We start from the raw sequence: 21,117 nt of genomic DNA, 5'->3' as shown, positions 1-21,117 counted from the left end.
CTGATACCGATAATGCCCAAAATCGTGATTATCGGCTGATAATATCGGCCATACCGATAATCGGTCAATCCCTAATAGACATTCATTAGATCTTATGTGTCTGACTGTCCAACATTTGCAAACTGCCATACAAGATGTGCAAAGTGAAATGAAAGAAGTTGATAAAGAGTTTAAGACACATGAATCAGCGGAGATTGTGGAAAAAGTACACATTGAGCGAGCTAAAGAATAATATTGAAAAATTGCGCACCTCTATCCTTCAAGTTAAACTGTCCAAGTTTGAATGTGACACTAAAGATTATTTACATGACAGAGTCTACACCTGGGCAAATGAAAGAAGATGCACTCGGCGCTTTAATCGAGAAACAAAGAAAGATTTCGAATGGTTTGACGGAACCTCTACTGACAGTGAACGAGGACCCAACAGTGAAACGCAAGGTGTGAATACAGCTGATTTTTTAGGCACACGCCCAAAAGAAATAATAAGAAAAACAGTGAATGTAAATCCCACAGGAGGAACACGGACGAGAGCTAAAAAGAAAAAGCCGGTCAATTGATTGATCAATATTGATCAACATTTCTAATGTGGAACTGACTGAGGTTCAAAAAACAAAAATTAACAAGGGGTTAGGCGTTGTACCTATAGAAAAAGGAGACAGCTTTGATTTTTTGGTAGATTTTCATAAATTCTGTCGTAATATCAGATTGAAAATGTTTTTTCAGGGACAACAACAGGTTGCCAGGGACAACGTTGCTCCTACTCTTCCTCTGAAATTAAAGAAAAAAAAGCACATTTGATCCTAATGTGAATTGTTCCCTGCTTGATACCTTCCAGCAGGTAGTCATTAAAGAGGTAACAGAAAAATGGGATAAGATTAGAGAAAATAGAAAGCCTATTTTTCGAAAAGTGTTGGAAAACATTGAAGGAGACAACAAAAAACAAATTAGGACAAGGTTACTTAAGAGTGAGGTGCGTTGGATACAGAAATTGTTTACGTTACAACCCCACGGGATTAATGAAAATAGTAATTTTAATATTTTTCTATAAAAGTACAACTGGGATATATTCTATGACTAACTATATATTGTTAAGCCGTGCGCTCCGGAGCGCTCGCGGCGTTCCTCTATCTGCAGCGCCCCGGTCAGACCCGCTGAGCGGGAGCGTTGCACTGACACTGCCGGCGGGGATGCGATTCGCATAGCGGGACGCGCCCGCTCACGAATCACATCTCAAGTCACTCACCTGTCCCGGTCCCCGGCTGTCACGTCCTGGCGCGCGCGGCTCCGCTCCTTAGGGCGCGCGCGCCAGCTCTCTAAGATTTAAAGGGCCAGTGCACCAATGATTGGTGCCTGGCCCAATCAATCTAATTAGCCTCCACCTGCTCCCTGCTCATATATACCTCACTTCCCCCTCACTGCCTTGCCGGATCGTGTTGCCTTGTGCCAGAGAAAGCGTTTATAGTGTTTGCCTTACCAGTGTTCCTGACCTCTTGCTATCGCCATTGACTACGAACCTTGCCGCCTGCCCCGACCTTCTGCTACGTCTGACCTTGCCTCTGTCTAGTCCTTCTGTCCCACGCCTTCTCAGCAGTCAGCGAGGTTGAGCCATTGCCGGTGGATACGGCCTGGTTGCTACCGCCGCAGCAAGACCATTCCGCTTTGCGGCGGGCTCTGGTGAATACCAGTAGCAACCTAGAACCGGTCCACCGACACGGTCCACGCCAATCCCGCGCTGACACAGAGGATTCACATCCAGCCTGCCGAATCCTAACATATATATTGTTTTTAACAGTTTTGTAATTTCTTGTATATTTTATATTTTTGTAGAGTTAAATCTCGCGAGAGTTTTACACTATATATGTTGGTGATGGGTAAGTTCACTATGCTTGACAAAGGAGGTGTTACCTCTGAAACGTAGCAATCAAACCCACCTGTCCTTCATGTGGATGGAGACGGCCAGAGAAGCTGAGCAATGGAGCTGCACTATGAAGTCTTAAGAAATCTGTTTATTTCTCCAATATACATCTTGCGAACTATCTGTATCCACCTGGGTGATTATTCACTGCTTTTTTTCTTTGTTACATTGTTGAAAAGTCATTTCTTGTGAAGAAATCATTATATAAAGAAGAAGCTTGAGCAGTAACAGTGTGTGTGAGCCTTTTTTCTATGACTGTATACACACTGGGAATAGAGCACCCAGTCACCACACTGATACACCCTGAGACGTACGTCCCTTCCCTTTTACTATTTTTTGGACAACATGCATACTGTCACAATTCGGCTGGCTGGAGGTGGATCCTCTGTGCCAGAGAGGGATTGGCGTGGACCGTGTTGGTGGACCGGTTCTAAGTTGCTACTGGTATTCACCAGAGCCCGCCGCAAAGCGGGATGGTCTTGCAGCGGCGGTAGCAACCAGGTCGTATCCACCAGCAACGGCTCAACCTCTCTGACTGCTGAAGATAGGCGCGGTACAAGGGAGTAGACAAGAGCAAGGTCGGACGTAGCAGAAGGTCAGGGCAGGCAGCAAGGATCGTAGTCAGGGGCAACGGCAGGAGGTCTGGAACACAGGCTAGGAAGACACAAGGGAACGCTTTCACTGGCACAAGGGCAACAAGATCCGGCGAGGGAGTGCAGGGGAAGTGAGGTATAAGTAGGGAGTGCACAGGTGATAACACTGATTAGGCCTGCTGCGCCAATCAGTGGTGCAGTGGCCCTTTAACTTGCAGAGACCCGGCGCGCGCGCGCCCCCTAAGGAGCAGGGCCGCGCGTGCCGGGACAAGACAGACGGGGAACGGGTCAGGTACGGGAGCCGGGACGCGCATCGCGAGCGGGCGCCTCCCGCGTCGCGAATCGCATCCCGGCTGGGAGTGATATTGCAGCGCACCCGGTCAGCAGGTCTGACCGGGGCGCTGCGAATGAGAGGATGCTGCGAGCGCTCCGGGGAGGAGCGGGGACCCGGAGCGCTCGGCGTAACACATACTCTGACCAGATATATCAGCAAAGGGTGCGGGAATGTTTTGATAAGGTTTAACCTTTCCAGAAGGGTCAAAGACCAACCCTTCCACTGATCCACCTTCTGGGCAGTGATCTTATGCCTGCTATCCCAGTTTTGTTTTGGGTAATCCCCTTGACCAAAGTAGATGCTTGGGGCTTTAGAAGGGCGTTTGGAAGATCAAAACCAGAATCTTCCCCTCCCAGCCAAAGACTCTCGCACTAATCCTGGTTGAACTTTGTCTTGGTTCCCCTGAGAAGCGGTCCACCTCTGACATTAATTATTGCCCCTCCTTTTGTGAGGAGACAAACATGGTGACATCATCCACATACGCTACTACTCTGAGAGTGGAAGCAGGCACCGCCAGGTCCATTCTCACCCCTGACAACGTTCCACAATCAATCCTCCTCCACTGTCATTGTTGAAAACTTTTCATATATTGCAGGACTCTTATTATAATATGCCATTTCACAATATACAACTGTTTCACCCTAAATTAAAGCTCAAAATAGCCGCCACTAGGGGTCGCCTGTCTTTTAGCCAGACAGACTAGTCTAGATTTTGCAGAATACTGGATACCGGCCGTAAAGCATACTGGTATCCAGTATAGGAGATCCGTATAGAGTGTATGCGCGTGCACGCACTGCCTGTGAACGAGCACAGGGAGCGCGCTCACACAGGCAGTCACTCACGTCTCTCCCCCACTGCCTCCAGACAAGCACCAAGGTTAGTTCCCAATTCAGCCCCTGCAGAGCATTGAGAGGCCTTACCTTGCATGCTGTGGAGGACACAATCCAAATATGTCAGGAGGCTGCTGCGGGCACAATTCAAAATATGCGGGCATTCAGGAGGCTGCTGTCGCAGGCGGTCAGGCGCTATGCCTGTGGGTCCCACGAGTGCCGCAAAATCCTGCAGCAGCCTCCACTGTGTGAACTCCTAAATGTGCCTCTCCTTTGTCTCCTCGTATTTTGTGGAGCCAGCCCTGGAGGATCGTCCCTTCTCCGGCCCTGGCCCCTGCTGCATCCCCTGCTGGGTCTGTAAATGACTGTATCTTAGCTATCCTCCCAGCCAGGGCCTCTGCACATGGGGCTGCGTGCACTGCAGAACATTGCACCCTAGTGTCTTCAACAGATCCAAGGGTGCAATGTTCTGCAGCCTGCACATACCCTATGGGAGCTATAACAAAAAGTAAAAAGTGTAAAAAAAAAAAAAAAAAATTAACCCCTTCCCTAAATAAAAAATTGAATCCCCCCCACAATTACTATTTTTTAAATAAAAGAATGTAAAAAAAATAATTTAATAAAGTATGTGGTATCACTGCATGCGTAAACGTCTAAACTTAAAAAATAATGCTGAACTAATTGCACTGTCGATGATGTACATATAAAATAAATACTAAATTCCGAAAAAGTGCATTTTTGGTCACTTCATATGCCATAAAAAATAATAAAAAGCAATCAAAAAGTCCCATTAAAACAAAAAAATGATACCAATAAGAACTACAGACCACGGCGCAAAAAAATTTGCCCTCATACATCCCTGTAGGCCAGGTATGTGCAGAACAACGCATCGGTCAGTGTCGTGGAAATATTTTCTGGTTTGTCACATTGCCTTCATGGTGAGCATAATGTTGTGCAGTGGGGTTTGTTGTTATTGGCTATAAGCACAGCTGCAGATGTGTTGGTGGTCGGTGACATATAGGCCTCAGTGCACAGTGTTGTAGCCTGGATCACCATTTTGTAACATGTCTGTGTCCACTGTGGGAGTGTCTTTGATACAGTGGCTGTAGGTGTGACACCTGATACTGTATAAGTGGGAGTGGCTACCGTAACCCCTCCCTCTTTGTTGTGTACATAAATAAACTGGACACTGACCTCCCCCAGGTATTCTTTCTATGCTGGAGGAGGAATCAGTTGCTGGATCACTGACTCTGTCTGTCTGTGTTTTTCCAACTTTTGCGAATTCGCTATCCTGGCAGACACCACTGAGCCCGTCTGGATCCAAGTCTGGATTTTCTACAACATTTGGCGAGGCACCTATGTTTCAATAGCTGTATTTAATGGATAATCTGTATGTTTTGAAGCCGTAACTCTGACCGGTCTTTTAAAGTAAGAAACATTGTATTTCTTTTTGTAACTTGTTAAATTTGACATACGGTTCAACTCATACGGCCTATCTGGCCAGCTGTTAGGACAGAGGCTGCCTTAGTCTATAGCCAGTGATTGTGCCAATAAGGGAAATTACCAGCATTGTGGCCAATATTTGTATATAGATTGTATTGTCTGTGTTTTTAGAGTATTTCTAATAAGTGATAAGTACTGGAGTATGTTTTTAGAGTATTTCTGATAATTGATCAGTACTGAAGTGTGTTTTTAGAGTATTTCTGAGTGTTCACATTGACCATATTGTTGGAATATTAGAATTGTGTATGGGTGTTTGGTTGTCTTTAGTCACATTGTGCTGAAGGGAAGGTGATTTGAGCAAAGTGTTTGCACAAACCCATTGTGTTGGTGTATTCACTTTGTTTAAAGTGTAATTTTGCTCTTTTTGTATTCTCTTGTATTCTCTTCTATGTTCTAACTTTTAAACAGTTTTTTCCCGCCTCTTTATTCATATCTGTACATACACTAGAGTGAAATGCTCTGCACATACCCCCATGTATAGCAGTGTATGTACTACATGTATACATGCAGTATACATGCATGTATGTGCAGAGCATTGCACCCTAGTGTCTGTACATTCCTATGTTAGTGGGAGCAGGTGGGATTGACAAACATTTTAGCGGGAGCGGGCGGGATCCGAGCAAAAATACTACGGGAGTGGGCGGGATTGGTCAAAAAAATTATTGGAAACGGGTGGGAGTGGGATTGAAAAACCAGTCCCGTGTCGGGCTCTTCTTTGTACAGTACAGATTGCCAGCAATTAGATGACAGGTTAGACCTCCAGGGGCTGCAGGCATTGTCTCCCCTACTTTGGGCACTCCAGCAGCTGCAGAACTACAACTCCTATCAAGCAGCTACAGACTGCTGGGCATTACAAGAGTTGTAATTTTGTACTAGCTGGAGGGTCCAAGGTTTCTGACAATTCCTGCCCACTTCTCCAATGTATGTGTTTCACTCCTGCCCGCTACCATATGTGCGTACATTCCTACCCACTTCCACTAACATTTATCCAATAAAAAAAAAATTTGGGCTGCAAAACCCCTTCCACACTATCCCCCAGCTTTCTCAAGCTCCTGAATGTGTCAGGAGCTTGGGAAAGTTCAACTGCACATCAACTGCATGGCTGCCATTGCCCGGATTATTATATGATTTCTGATTTCTCTATCGGCTCCATTGGGGGACACAGACCATGGGTATACGCTGCTGTCTCTAGGAGGTTTGACACTATGGTAACAGAAAAGTCGGCTCCTCCCAGCAGGGTATACCTGCCTCCAGGTCACTGAGCTGATAAGTTTCAGCTTAGTGTCTAAGGAGGATAGACACTGATCTGGGGTTTTCCTCAGACCAGGTCTTTTATTTTTTATTTTCCTAGTTAGGGAATGTGTTAGTTCTTTTATTCCTTTTTCTTTCCGTTTTCAGGTGGGGACTCAGGAACTGTTTCCCCATTGCGAGAGATGGCAGGCATCTGGGATGTACTGATAACCCCCTCTCGCCAACGGTCAGCGCTTGGGGTTGTACCTCATGGGTCCGAGTCCCCCTACCTCCCTGTTCACCTCGCTATGAGCTTGGCTTGGTGCAGGTGACACTGCTGACAGAAGACTACATTTTGAAGACTTCTTGAGGTAAGTTCTTTAGACTAAGGTGAGTATTTTTTCCTCCCCTTAGGTCGGACTTGCAACATCTGGAGTCTACCAGTTTTGGGACCACTACCTCATACTTGAGCAGTGTGAGATGGGGCTGGCCATGGGATATTCCCTGCAGGAAAGGGGCACCTTTATTATATGGGGGAGCAGTTTTTTGGGCAGTCAGCGTGTTTGGGGCACAGTTACTAAGGCAGCCGTGGCTCAGCACTTTTCTCTACGAGCGCATAGAGCTCATTTTACTTTCACTTTACTTTCGTTTCGGCAGCTACGGCTGCCGTCGGCACTCGCCCGCTCCGTTCCCCCCGGGCGCATATGCCTTCTCATGTGCGCTCGGGGCCGGGAGCAGGCGCCAATATTATTTCTTAATGGATTTTTTTCGGCTTCTACAGAGGCGCGAACTGGCCACCAATCAGCGCTGTGAGCGCACATGGGAGCTGCAAGGGCCAATCAGCAGAGCCCTTGCACCTGGCTCAGCCCTCCATTACTATTGGCCGGCGTTCTCTCTCTCTCTCTGACTGACTTTAAGCGGAGTTCTCCTCACAGCAGCTCCCTGGGGACACAGGGTTGGGTGAGATTGTTCATTTTTTATTATGTCCGTGCCCAGAACTGTTCCTCCCTCTAAACAGTTAACTGGAGTACTTGATACTCATTACACCTGTAAAAGCTGTAATTCAAAAATGCCAGGTTCTGCTGAACCCACTTGTTCTGCCTGCTCAACTGCTCCCCCAGACCCCCCTGCCATTTCTGCACCGGATGCTTTAGCAGACCCACTGTTTTTGGCCACCCCTCTAGCCTGGGTTTCTTCCCTCTCCCAGTCCATATCCGATTTGGCTCAGGTCTCCCGTTCTGTGGTGACTGCCTTGGAGAGGTCCACCTTGCACCGGCCCTCCAGGGGGACCCGCTCCCCCTCTTCTCATGCTTCACGCTCTCTCAAGCGTTCTAGAGGTGTCTCCTCTGACTCATCCCCTGGGTCTTCTGGTAGACACGGGTGATCCCCTCGTAGGTCTTGCCTCACCGCTCCTTCTGGCCGCAAACGTCATTCTTCCAGAAGGTGTTCCCGTGATCACTGCTCTGGCTCTCCAGAGCCACGCACCCGGTTGGAGTCTCCCTCCTCCAGGGCAGCATCCACTCGTTCACACTCTCCTGGAGAACTTGCGGACGTGGTTTCCGATTCGGTATCTGACTCAGAGGACCGATCGGACACAGTGGAGACGGTGAACTCATTGGTTTCGGCCATAAGAGACACCTTTCATCTAGAGGACCCAGAAACTTCGGACGTGACTCCAGAAGTTTCCTTTTGTCGTGCCCGACCAGCACCCAAGGTGTTCAGCTCTCATGCTGAATTTGATGCCATTCTGGAATTGGTCTGGAGGCATCCTGATAGGAAGTTTCAGGGTTCTAAGAAAATCCAAGTGCGATATGCTTTCGCCAAGGACCTCATCTCTAAGTGGACTTCCCCTCCATCGGTGGACCCACCGGTTTCCCGTCTTTCCAAGGCTACTACGCTGCCGCTGGCGGATACGGCTGCTTTCAAGGATCCGGCAGACAAGAAGGTAGAGCCCTTAGCGAAGCATGCCTTCGTAGCAGCCGGTTCCTCCCTGCTTCCTATCTTCGCTTCTGCCTGGGTATCGAAGGCCCTTTCGGTTTGGCATTCCCAACTCCGTCAGGGTATTCTTTCAGGAGCCCCTAAGGAGGAATTGTCGGCTCTAGCTCTTCAATGTTTTAAAGCCGGAGACTTTTTGTGTTCTGCTTCCATGCAGTCAGCCCGTTGTGCTGCATCTGCCACCGGGAACCTGGTAGCCCTCCGTCGCTCCATATGGCTTAAAGCATGGAACGCGGATGCCGCCTCCAAAAAGTCTCTCACTGAAATTCCGTTTACCGGTTCTCGGCTTTTTGGCAAGCTCCTTGATGAGATTATCTCAGAGGCGACTGGTGGCAAGAGTTCCTTACTGCCCCAGAACAAGGCTAACACTTCTTTCAGTAGGAAGTCCTCTTCTTTTCGGTCCTTTCGGACTTTTGGTTCCAATAAAGGGTCTGGGCAGGCACCTGCGCGGGACAAAAAGGTCCCTGCTTTCCGGGCGTGCCCCTCTTGGAAGTCGGATAACCGTTCCGGCCGTTCGGCGGCCAAATCGGGAACCCATAAGCCCACTTCTGCATGAAGGGATGCTCCCACCCGCAGAATTTTCTCGGGTGGGAGGTCGTCTCTTGTTTTTTCGAGACGACTGGACCACGCACATTCAGGACTCCTCGGTCAGGGATGTAGTGTCCAACGGGTACCGGATAGCATTTGCCTCCCTTCCGAGGGATCGTTTTTTTCAGTCCGGGGCCCCTCGGTCGCCTTCACTAGCGAGGGAATTTCGGGGGGCACTTCAGTCCCTTCTTATCCAGGGGGTCATTGTCCCGGTTCCATCTGAGGAACGGTTTCGGGGTTTCTATGCCAATCTTTTCGTGATCCCCAAGAAAGGCGGTTCTGTGCGGCCCGGATCTCAAGTGTCTCAACCAACATCTTCTAATCCGTCATTTCCGTATGGAATCTCTCCATTCGGTGGTGGCGTCCATGGATCAAGGGGAGTTTCTTTCCTCGGTGGACATCAAAGATGCCTACCTCCATGTTCCAATATTTCCAGGCCATCAGCGGTTCCTCCGCTTTGCGGTTCCGGAGGGTCATTTTCAATTTGTAGCCCTCCCCTTCAGCCTGACCACTGCTCCACGGGTCTTTACCAAGATCCTGGCGCCAGTGATTGCCCTGTTGCGGTCAAGAGGGGTCTCAGTGATTCCTTACTTGGACGACCTCCTCATCAAGGCTCCCACCAGAGCCCAGAATCTGGAGAACATGGATCTCACTCTCCAGACCTTATCTCGCTTCGGGTGGATGGTAAACCGGAACAAGTCTGTCCTCTCCCCCACTCAGTCCCTGGTCTTTCTGGGGCTTCAATTCGACACAGCCGCTGCTCGGATTCGCCTTCCGCTGGACAAGCGACTGACACTCTTGTCGGGAGTCCGCTCTCTTCGGAAGCCGGTCCCAGTTTCCATCCATCTTTGCATGGAAGTCCTGGATCGAATGGTGGCAGCCATGGAAGCCGTGCCTTTGCCCAGTTTCATTACCACCCTCTTCAGCTGGCGATTCTCTCTCGGTGGGACAGGTCTCCTCTGTCTTTCGACCGCAAGATTGTTCTATCTCTACGGTCTCGTCAGTCCCTTCTCTGGTGGCTCCGGTCCCCCCTGCTTCTTCAGGGGCGATCATTCCTTCCCCTCCACTGGCAGGTGGTCACAACAGATTCCAGTCTGTCGGGCTGGGGCGGTGTTTTCAGGGACCGGACGGTTCAAGGCCGCTGGTCTCCCCGAGAAGCCCTTCTTTCCATAAACATCTTGGAACGGAGGGCGATCCATCTTTGCCTGCTCCATTGGGAGTCCCTTCTTCAGGGCCACCCTGTCCGGGTCCAGTCGGACAACGCCACGGCTGTGGCGTACATCAACCGGCAAGGCGGCACTTGCAGCTCAGCAGCCATAGCCGAAGTGACTAAGATTCTCCTCTGGGCGGAACACAGGGTTCCGGCCATTTCGGCGATTCACATTCCGGGAGTGCTCAACTGGGAAGCGGACTTTCTCAGGCGGTCCTCGGCCGACCCCGGCGAGTGGTCTCTGCATCCAGAGGTGTTCATGCAGATCTGCGACGTCTTCGCGTCCCGTCACAACTGGAAGATTCCTCAGTTTGTGTCGAAGTCCAGGGATCCCCTGGCCCTAGCAGTAGATGCCTTGGTGATCGCGTGGTCGGGCTTTGCCCTGCCCTATCTGTCCCCTCCTCTTCCTCTCCTTCCCAGGGTCCTGAGGAAGCTCAAAGCAGAGGGCATCCCCGCCACTCTCCCAGTTTACAGTTGCTGCGTTTGACGGCGTGGCGGTTGAGATCACGGTTTTAAGGGCCCACGGTTTCTCTTCGCAGGTGATTCGCACCATGCTCAGGGCTCGCAAGCCCTCTTCTGCGAAAATTTACCACCGTACTTGGCGGTCTTATTTCCGTTGATGAGAATCTCAGGCCTTCTCTCCTGTGAGTTTTTCCTTTCCCTGTCTTCTTTCTTTTTTGCTGTCGGGGTTGGAACAGGGGCTGTCTCTCAGCTCCCTTAAGGGTCAGGTTTCAGCCTTTTCTATTCTTTTTCAGCGCCCTCTGGCGTCCAATTCTCATATGCGGACCTTTCTGCAGGGCGTGGCTCATGCTGCCCCTCCTTATCGGTCCCCATCTTCCCCTTGGGACTTAAACCTGGTCCTAGGTGCCCTGCAAGGCGCGCCCTTTGAACCTCTCAGGGAGATTTCTCTTAGCTATAAGGAAAGCCACCTTCCAGGCTATCACCTCCATTCGGAAGGTGTCTGAACTGGCAGCTCTTTCCTGCCACTCTCCTTTTCTGGTGATTCATCAGGACAAGGTTGTTTTCTGTCCGGATCCTTCCTTTTTACCAAAGGTCTTTTCGGCTTTTCATCTCAATGAGGACATCGTCCTTCCGTCCTATTGTCCCGCTCCTTCTCATGCCAGGGAGCGTTTACTCCACAAACTGGATGTGGTACGGGCAGTTAGGACCTATCTATCGGTCACCTCTTCCTTTCGTCAGTGCGATTCCTTTTTCGTCCTTACGGAAGGTCGTCGTAAGGGACAACCTGCTTCCAAGGCCACCATTTCTCGGTGGATCCGATCTGCTATTTCAGAAGCTTACCGCTGCAAAGGGAAGATCCCACCCTTTAGGGTTTTGGCTCATTTCACCCGTTCTGTTGGAGCATCCTGGGCCCTCCACAACAGGGCCTCGGCCTCGCAGATCTGTAAGGCGGCCACCTGGTCGTCTTTGCATACTTTCTCGAGGTTCTACCAGGTTCATACTTTCACATCGGCTGATGCTAGTCTGGGCCGCAAAGTGTTGCAGGCGGCAGTGGTTCAGCCGTCTGCCTGACTGTTTCTCTGCTCACCCAAGGACGGCTTTGGTACGTCCCACGGTCTGTGTCCCCCAATGGAGCCGATAGAGAAAAGAAGATTTTTTTGTAGTTACCGTAAAATCTCTTTCTCGAAGGATCCATTGGGGGACAAAGCTCCCACCCTTTCTGGTGTTTCTTTTTGATTATCTGTCCGAGGGTGTGTTCAGTTATTTATTTCTGGTTCTTGGACAGCTCATGGTCTTTTCTTTGACCTGTCGGTCTCCTATTGCTCTGGGACTGAAACTGATCAGCTCAGTGACCTGGAGGTGGGTATACCCTGCTGGGAGGAGCCGACCTTTCTGTTACCATAGTGTCAAACCTCCTAAAGACAGCAGCGTATACCCACAGTCTGTGTCCCCCAATGGATCCTTCGAGAAAGAGATTTTACGGTAAGTACAAAAAAATTGCCTTTTTTCCCAGAGCATAAAGTAATATAGCTATAAGCAGATTTGTCATTCAGGAGCATGAAAAAGCTATTTCAGATATTCTTACCTAGCTTTTCTATGCTCGAGAATTGCATTTCTGCTTATAGCTATATTACTATGACCAGGAAAATTTCAGAAAGCATGCATTAGTCCCTAGAATGGCCGCATATGGTTGCTGAACTAAGCATATGTGCTATTCAGGAGCCTAGAAAAGCTGTGTGAGACTATCAGATCTTGTAAGGCCAGGTTCACAATGCGGAATCTCCATCCAGACTAAATCCGGTCAGAGACTCTGAGTGCATGCAGCACTGAGTTAAAGGAGATGTCCGGCGCAGATTTTTTCTATTCCGTCCTGCCCGGGCTGCAAAAAAAGACAAAACAAACTTTCACTTACCTCCATATGTTGCCCCGGAGCTCCGCAACAGTTGATCGGTAGGCCGGGCTGTTTACTTCATACTTCCTTTAGCCCGGGACGTCACACGGCGCTTCAGCCTATCACCGGCCGAGGCGGGACATCGCTGCGGCCGGTGATAGGCTGAAGCGCCGTGTGACGTACCGGGCTAAAGGAAGTAGGAAGCAGACAGCCCGGCCGACCGATCAGCTGTTGCGGAGCTCCGGGGCAACATATGGAGGTAAGTAAAGGTTTAATAAGTCTGCACTAGGACCACGGAGACAGATAGAATATGTTATTCCTAAAAATGTTCATCAAGGAAAGGCAAAGCTACCGGCACTGCTATATTAACGGCAATAGGTATGCAACAGATGAAGCATGAATCCTCTAGGGTGCCACATCCAGAACAGAACAAGTTCAATATCCACACAAGAAGAAAGGTAGACTGCACTCACCAGGGAATTGCTTCAACTTCTTTATTTTGCTTAAATAAGCGTGTGAATCATCGGAGCGATGTCATGCAGGTATCATGGCATAGACGCTGGGTATCCAGCGTGGAGATCCAAGCTGGATCCCCGGCTTCTCTGCCATGATACCTGCATGACACCGCTCCGTTGATTCACACGCTTATTCAAGCAAAATAAAGAAGTTGAAGCAATTCCCTGGTGAGTGCAGTCTACCTTTCTTCTTGTGTGGGTATTCCTAAAAATGCTGTACTTTTATCTAAAAAATCCTTGCACTAATTGTATAAAGATCTATTCTTATATTTATACATTTTATCCTGTTATGAACTTGCCATAATGTCTTAGGAATACTGCAGGCAAGCTACAAGCATCTTCCTCTGCGTAACATGTAGAGCATGAAACCCAGAGAGGAAAGGGTTACAGAGTAGAGTGCAGTGATTGGCTGACAGCCCAGGCTCCTCCCGAGACTCAGAGCAGATGAGTCATCACTGTGAGGGAGATAGACAGACACGCCCCCTCCAGCCAGCACAATGAAAAAGTTACTCAGCAGCAGATAAATGCTTTTTTCTCGGTCGCTCTTCATTGGGGGACACCTTACAGATGGGTATATGCTCTTGCCACTAGAAGGCGCTGACACTAGAAAGAAAAAAGTTGTCTCCTCCCTGGCAGGATATACCCGCCCACTGGAAGTGAGGTAATCAGTTTTAGCTAGTGTCAGCAGGAGGCAAGACACAGCTCTGGGAGCTCCCCAGACCTGGTCTTTTTTTTATTGTTTTCTAGTAAGGGCTGTTTAGTTAGGTTCTTTACTCCTTTTTATTTCCTTTTTTTCAGGTGGGGGTTCAGGAGCATGGCGCTACCTGTCCCCCCATATGCGGCTAAGGGGCACGGGACATTAATGAATGCATCGTTAACCCCTTCTCACCAACGCCCAGTGCCTGGAGTTGCATCTAGGGTCCAGGTCCCCCTATCTTCCCTGCTTGTCCTGCTGTTGCAGCCTGACGTGATGCAGGTGGCTTAAAAGCTGGCTGAAGACATCTCTCGGTGAGTATAAGAAGACTGGTGAGTATATGAAGGTGGAGTCTGCGGGTGAGTATGTCCCCCCCCCCCCCCCTCGCCCCGCCCTTTTCTACACCGAAATTATGGGGATAATTTGTTCCCATGTGTCTTTTAGGGCAGTTTAAGGAGGTCATTGGCCTGAGCTTTATTGGGGTCTGGGCTTTCACTGTAACTCTCTCCTGTCTGTTATGTCTCAGGACAGCTGCCGGCTTTTGCGGCAGCTTCCTGTACTTATTGAGCCACAGTTTTGGCTCTCTGTTCCTCCAGCGCTGTACTGACCGGAGGGAGCCATAATGGCGGCAGGTAGCTCCGCCCCCTTCTTCCCGAGTTCAGAGCGGGAACTAGGACTTTAACTGTTGGGAGTCCCTCTGCCGGCGCTGCCTTCAGAGTGCCGACAGGGGAGAATCTGTGCCCCTCATTATGGAGCTTAGCTCCGCCAACTCCTCCCTGCAGCTAGCTCTCCGGTCTGGCGCTGCAGGGGTCTTTAGTTCTACCAGGAATGTCAGTAGCTGTATCCGTCCTCTGATATATATATATATATATATATATATATATATATATATATATATATATATATATCAATGTGTGTGAATCTCTTTTTCTTGTCTTTAAGGCCATTTAGTGGTGGTTGGCGCCCTCTTGTGGCCTATAATTAGATTGTGCCTTCTTTTTTTTCCATGGACCCTTGTGACCTCTGGACACAAAATTGACGCCTTAGCCTGTGGCCTTAAAGACAATGGCCTTAAAGACAAGAAAAAGAGATTCACACACATTGATATATATATATATATATATATATATCAATGTGTGTGAATCTCTTTTTCTTGTCTTTAAGGCCATTTAGTGGTGGTTGGCGCCCTCTTGTGGCCTATAATTAGATTGTGCCTTCTTTTTTTTCCATGGACCCTTGTGACCTCTGGACACAAAATTGACGCCTTAGCCTGTGCTTTCTATCGCTTCCGGCCTTCTAACTAAGATCAATAAATGCAAAACAAAGGACCCAGGGTCAGTCAGGGGCCAAAGACACAATGTAATCCAAACCCCAGCACCGAGGCCCGGGGTGAAAACCCCAATATGCACACCATTAAAAATTTACTTTTTATTGTAATCATTTAAAATATATCCCCAAAGTGAGAGTTTAAAACAAGTACATTACATGGGTATATGTAATTGATAATTCTCGGGCAAATCTGCTCCGATTGTATTTAGCAGTCTACCGCACTAACTCCTATAAATGTAGTTGTTAAAAACGAACGTAACATGCCGACCTCTACAGAGGAATATTATGGCAATGTCAGAGTCAAAATGGCGGGGGTGGGGGGGGGGGGGGAGTTATAATGTTATGCGATGACATCATCTCCAAAGGACCTATTTCATCAACCACTAATTTTGCTCCTTTCATACAGAAGAGTGTATAGACCATTCACATAGCTCACCTGGCTATCACTTCCAGGTGAGAAGCGATCTATCAGCCAATAGACATGTCCACCGGTCCTGACGTGTGAGCTGTCAGCATCCCATCCGTGACATATCCCAGACGCGCAGCCGCAACCTAGAGCATCAGCGCTGTGCGATGCGCATACTCAGTGTATTCAGCCCGGCACTTAGAAAAAGGTCCGTGCTCGATTTACTCACTGCGCATGTTTTCGCACTTAGAAAAATTCTGATGTATAAATAAGCTTGCGCATGTCTGGGCACTTAGACTCACATAGGCTATGGACCAGAGGATATCGACGGTATATCAATAAAGATGTAATATTTTAGCTGAATATCAAATAATGCTATGAATCTATATAGTGACAGCCAAGACATTCTTAACCAACCAAAATGACCACAGCTGACACTCACGTTCTGTATAGACTAAAATGATAAACAAACGATATACTGTATTTATCGGGCTATACCACGCACCGGCCTATAACACGCACCCTCATTTTACCAAGGATATTTGGGTAAAAAAAGTTTTTTACCCAAATATCCATGGTAAAATGAGGGTGTGTGTGTGTGCGCGTGTATACCCCGATACACCCCCAGGAAAGGCAGCGGGAGAGAGGCCGTCGCTGCCCGCTTCTCTCCCCCTGCCTTCCCTGGGGTCTAGAGCCCTGCTGCTGCCGCTTCTCTCCCCATGGCTATCGGCGCTGCTGCCCGTTCTCTCCCCCTGACTATCGGTGCCGGCGCCCCATTGCTGGCGCCGATAGCCAGGGGGAGAGAAGCGGCGCCGGCAATGGGGCAGCGGCGCCGACAGCCAGGGGGAGAGAAGGGGTAGCGGCCCCCTTGCCTCCCCCCATCCCCGGTTGCATAATTACCTGTTGCCGGGGTCGGGTCCGCGCTGCTTCAGGCCTCCGGTGTGAGTCCCATGCGTCGTTGCTATGCACTGCACGGCACGGTAACGTCATTGCGCCGCGCTGTGCAGCGCATAGCAACGACGCAGGGGACACACCGGAGGCCTGAAGCAGCGAGGACCCGACCCCGGCAGCAGGTAATTATGCAAGCGGGGATGGGGGAGGCAACGGGGCAGCGGTGCCGGCAATGGGTGCCGCTGCCCCTTCTCTCCCCCTGGCTGTCGGCCATTGCCGGCGCTGCCTCTCTCCCCCTGGCTATCGGCGCCGGCAATGGGGCACCGGCACCGATAGTCAGGGGGAGAGAACGGGCAGCGGCGCCGATAGCCAGGGGGAGAGAAGGGCCGGCAGCAGGGCTCTAGACCCCAGGGCAGGCAGGGGCAGAGAAGCCGGCAGCGCTGGCTGTCTCTGCACCTGCAAAGCCGCTGAAGTTCATTGATTTAAAGCGCCCACTTTAAATCATTGAACTGCAGCGGCTTATCGGCGTATAACACGCACATAGACTTTAGGCTAAAAATTTTAGCCTAAAAAGTGCATGTTATATGCCGATAAATACGGTATATGCCATTTTTTATAAGATGTATCAACAATTTAGGTAATCCAATAATTATGGCATATCAATTTTGTGCAATAACACGTGTGATGACACATTAAAAAGTGGGAGAAAAAGAATAGTTAATAGGGAGACAATGTGTAATATAAATCAAATGCCCCTCTTGTTGGGTATAGTAGGGAGAGATTCCCTTATCTCCCCAACACCCAAAACAAATCTCTTATAATTAATACACATACATCAACCGCCTGACATTGACATGCAAATTAGAAGGGGAAAGAACAGAGGTACAAATCAAATTATGTAAACAAAACTTGATAATTATATAAATGCAGCGTACGAAAAACCTTCGTTCAGGCCCTATGGAGTCTGACTTTGAAGGCGGAAAATCCATTTAGCCTCTTCTCTAAGTAAGGAGGCATCCAAGTTGCCCTTTCTTGGTCCCAATTTCAATTGGCTGAAACCTACAAATCGTATATCTTGCAGTCTACCATTGTGTATAGCTTGAACATGTCTAGCCACTGGTGTATCAACACCCCTCCTAATATTACTCAGGTGTTGTGACATCTTCCGTCGGAACTCTTGTGTAGTTTTCCCTATGTATATTTTAGGACAAGAGCATATAATGACATATATGATGTTACGTGTGCCGCAGTTAATAAACTGTCGTATTTCATATTTGTGATTATCGACCGGGTTGACAATCTCCTTGGTTTTTCAAATGAATTGACAAAAACTGCAGTGACCACAGGGTTATGAGCCAGTATTGCGGTTACTAAGTCATGTACCCTCATGTTGTGGTGTTTGAAAATGTGAATGGACCAATTGGTCCCTCAAACTGGGTCCCTTCCGATATGTAACGCTAGGCTTCTTTCCAATCACCGGCAGTAGGTCTTGATCTCTGGCAAGTAAGTGCCAATGTTTTCGTAGTATTGACATGACTTGGTCACATTGACCATCATAGGTGCCAATGCACCTGACCAGCTTGGAGGCGATTGGTTTTGGTGTATCATTAAGGAGGGTACTTCTGTCTCAATAGCTGGCTCTATGATATGCTTGTTTAAGATATTTTCTAGGGTATCCCCTCTGTCTAAATCTCTGATAGAGATTGTCCCTCTCGCGTTGGAAATTCAAGTCCTCTGAGCATTTCCTCTTCGCCCTGAGGTACTGGCCAACCGGGATACTCTTTAAGTGATCCCGGGTGCCAGCTACCCCAGTGTAGAAGGGAATTTGTGGAGGTGGGCTTCCGGTATATATCTGTTTGGATATGATTGTCACTGTCGATATAAATTGTCAGGTCCAAAAAAAATTAATGGATCTACCTCCAATTTCTGATGTGAAAGTTATGCCGATCTCATTCTCGTTGAGAACATCCACGAACATTTGAAAAAGATCTGGTGTCCCGTCCCACAGTATGAGAATGTCATCAATATAACGACCAAAGAATAAAATGTGCTCTGTGAAAAAACTCAAATCATCAGAAAAAACATACGTGCTCTCCCACCACCCTAAAAAAAGATTTGCGGAATTTGGTGCACAAGAAGCCCCCATAGCAGTGCCCTGTGTCTGGTCTGGTGGTAGAAAGTGGTGTTAAGTAAGAAATAATTATGTGTCAAAATAAATTGTAATAACTCTAAAACAAATTGATTGTGCTCGTGAAAAAGAGTGCTTTTAGTGTTTAGGGAGCTCGAGACAGCTTGGACCCCTAAATCATGCCGGATGTTGGAATAAAGACTTTCCACATCCAAGCTGGTCAGGATAGTGCCATCAGTAACAGTAATATTGGAAAGTCTTTGTACAGTGTCCTTAGTGTCTCGAAGTTAAAGTGGTAACAAAAGAAGATAGAACGTGATCAACATAGATACTACCGCCCTGTGTAAGGCAATCATTGCCCGAAACAATAGGTCTACCTCTAATGGGGTCAGTGTCTTTATGTGTTTTGGGGAGTTCATAAAAAGTAGCAAGAGTGGGACGGGGGTTAAATAAAACTTTAAATTCATCCTCTGTGATGAGACCCTTATCTTTCGCTGATGTCAACAATTTCTTATAGTCAGTCAGATATGTATTCGTAGGATCCGACGTCAGTTTTTCATATTTGGTAGTATCTGATAACAGTGCCATAACCATGTCCACATAGGCCCCCTTATCCATAATGACGACATTGCCGCCCTTGTCACTGGGTTTAATCACGATCTCATTGTTATTTTTAAGTGATACCAGTGCCCTCTGTTCTTCTTTATTGAGGTTAGAACCCACCAGTGCTCTTCTTGGGTGAATATTTCTCAATTCTTTTGTGACAATGTCGACAAAGATCTCAATATTAGGATATTGAGAAAAGGATGGAACCACTTTGGATTTGGGTTTCATTTCTGTATACGGAGCCTCAAATCTCACTTCCAATCCCTCACTTTCTGAGAGTAGATCATATAGTGTATCTACAGTTCTCTCATCTCTTGACAGTAAGGCTCGTGAGTCACTATCCACTATCATGGTGCGCCATTTATGTAGCGCTAACTTATGCGCAAATAAATTAATATCTTTGACCCACGTGAAAAGTTCAAAATTAGGTACAGGTATGAAAGAGAGACACTTTCTTAAAAGTGAGGTTTCAGCTGTGCTCAAAATATGCCGTGATAGATAAAAAATTTGGAGGGAATCAGATCTAGTATCAATATATCCGTCCCCTTCGACTGAGGTCAAAACATCGTCGGGGGTGGAAATGGTAAGTGGGGAACCCCTAAAAAAGAAGGTTATCTCACCGTGGGGTTTACTTGTGCTTGAGACCTAGTCAGATTGGAAGACTGCATTGTAAATGCTGTGGCTTGTGCTGGTGTGCCTAGTGAAATATCTATTACATATACCCCTGTAATGTACTGGTTTTAAACTCTCACTTTGGGGATATCTTTTAAATGATTACAATAAAAGTACATTTTTAAGGGTGTGCATATTGGGGCTTTGGATTACATTCTGACTAAGATCAAGTGCAGTGTAGGTTCTTATCAGTTTAATATCTGATACTTCCCCTATCCGGGGACCATGTAGTACAAGTACGTGGGCCGATGTAGAAGCTTGCTTCCATGCATTGACCCGCTATGGTGGTATCTTCGGGTACAGTACACCAAAAAATATCTGTTGGGCCCTTTTTTTCTGGGTATACGGGGGCCCCCTTCCTGTCTGGGTCCTGATATGACACACTGCATTGAGTCGTGGATGTATGCCTCTGGCATTCCTGCTTTCGCCAGGTTTCTCACTCTGTTGGAGACATACGTGACTCACTGTGGCGGGTCGTGCCAAGGATTTTATGTTTCCTTGGAAGTATACCAGGGTTACAGTCAGGACTGTTTCTCCTCTACCACCGGTTGTCATGACATGTTTGCCGTGTCCGCAGGTGTTCTTGACTATACATACATTATTCCCTCCTCCACAGGCTGCCACATCCACAGCTGCTGTCCCGGATCTCCACGTCCAGTGCGAGGTTTCCGTGGAAGTGTCCTTGCGTGGCCATGGATTGCATCGGCTCTCATTGGGCCAGTCAGTAGTGTCACCTGTCACTCATCTCATCAGTGGACCGTTGTCTACATGGACCCATACCAGTAAGCCAGACAGTGGTCTGCATGGTTTTCCTTGGCCGCCTGTTCCTTCTCCAAGAACTGAAGAATCTGCGGCTGCACTTCCGGTACCCCACTATTAGTGCGAGGTGACCACTGGAGTGCACTGTTGTCTACATGGACCCATACCAGTGAGCCAGACAGTGGTCTGCATGGTTTTCTCTGCCGCCTGTTGCTTCTCCAAGGACTGCAGTATCTGCGGCTGTAGTTCCGGTACTCCACTACTAGTGCGAGATGACCGCTGGATTGCACCGTTGTCTACATGGACCCATACATGTAAGCCAGACAGGTTTCTGCATGGTTTTCTCTGCTGCCTGTCGCTTCTCCAAGGGCTGAAGTGTGTATGGCTGCATTTCCGCTACCTCTCTGCTAGTGCGTGGTGTCCGGTGGAGTGACCTGGCGTGTCCTGTGGACCCTATGCTGGGCAAAAGGGATACAATCCACGGCTCCCAAGCCTCCCAGGTTTCTAGGTTTCACTGCATTTCCACATGCATCAAGGGGCCCAGTTATTGCTACCATGTTTCTCCG

General features: G+C 48.3%; 1 protein-coding gene and 1 pseudogene across 9 annotated transcripts in view; both read left to right on the top strand.

The window, feature by feature from the left end:
* SPO11 (SPO11 initiator of meiotic double strand breaks) overlaps positions 1 to 21,117 on the top strand; it is a 274,209-nt gene that overhangs the window by 195,045 nt on the left and 58,047 nt on the right. The gene's annotated exons all lie outside the window — the stretch shown is intronic.
* On the top strand, positions 19,942 to 20,105 carry LOC130297160 (U2 spliceosomal RNA; annotated as a pseudogene).

This window comes from Hyla sarda, chromosome 12 (genome assembly GCF_029499605.1).
Source record: "Hyla sarda isolate aHylSar1 chromosome 12, aHylSar1.hap1, whole genome shotgun sequence".
Classification (NCBI taxonomy): Eukaryota; Metazoa; Chordata; class Amphibia; order Anura; family Hylidae; genus Hyla; species Hyla sarda.
Note: the sequence above shows the minus strand (reverse complement) of the source record. Positions and strands in the feature narration are given on the sequence as shown.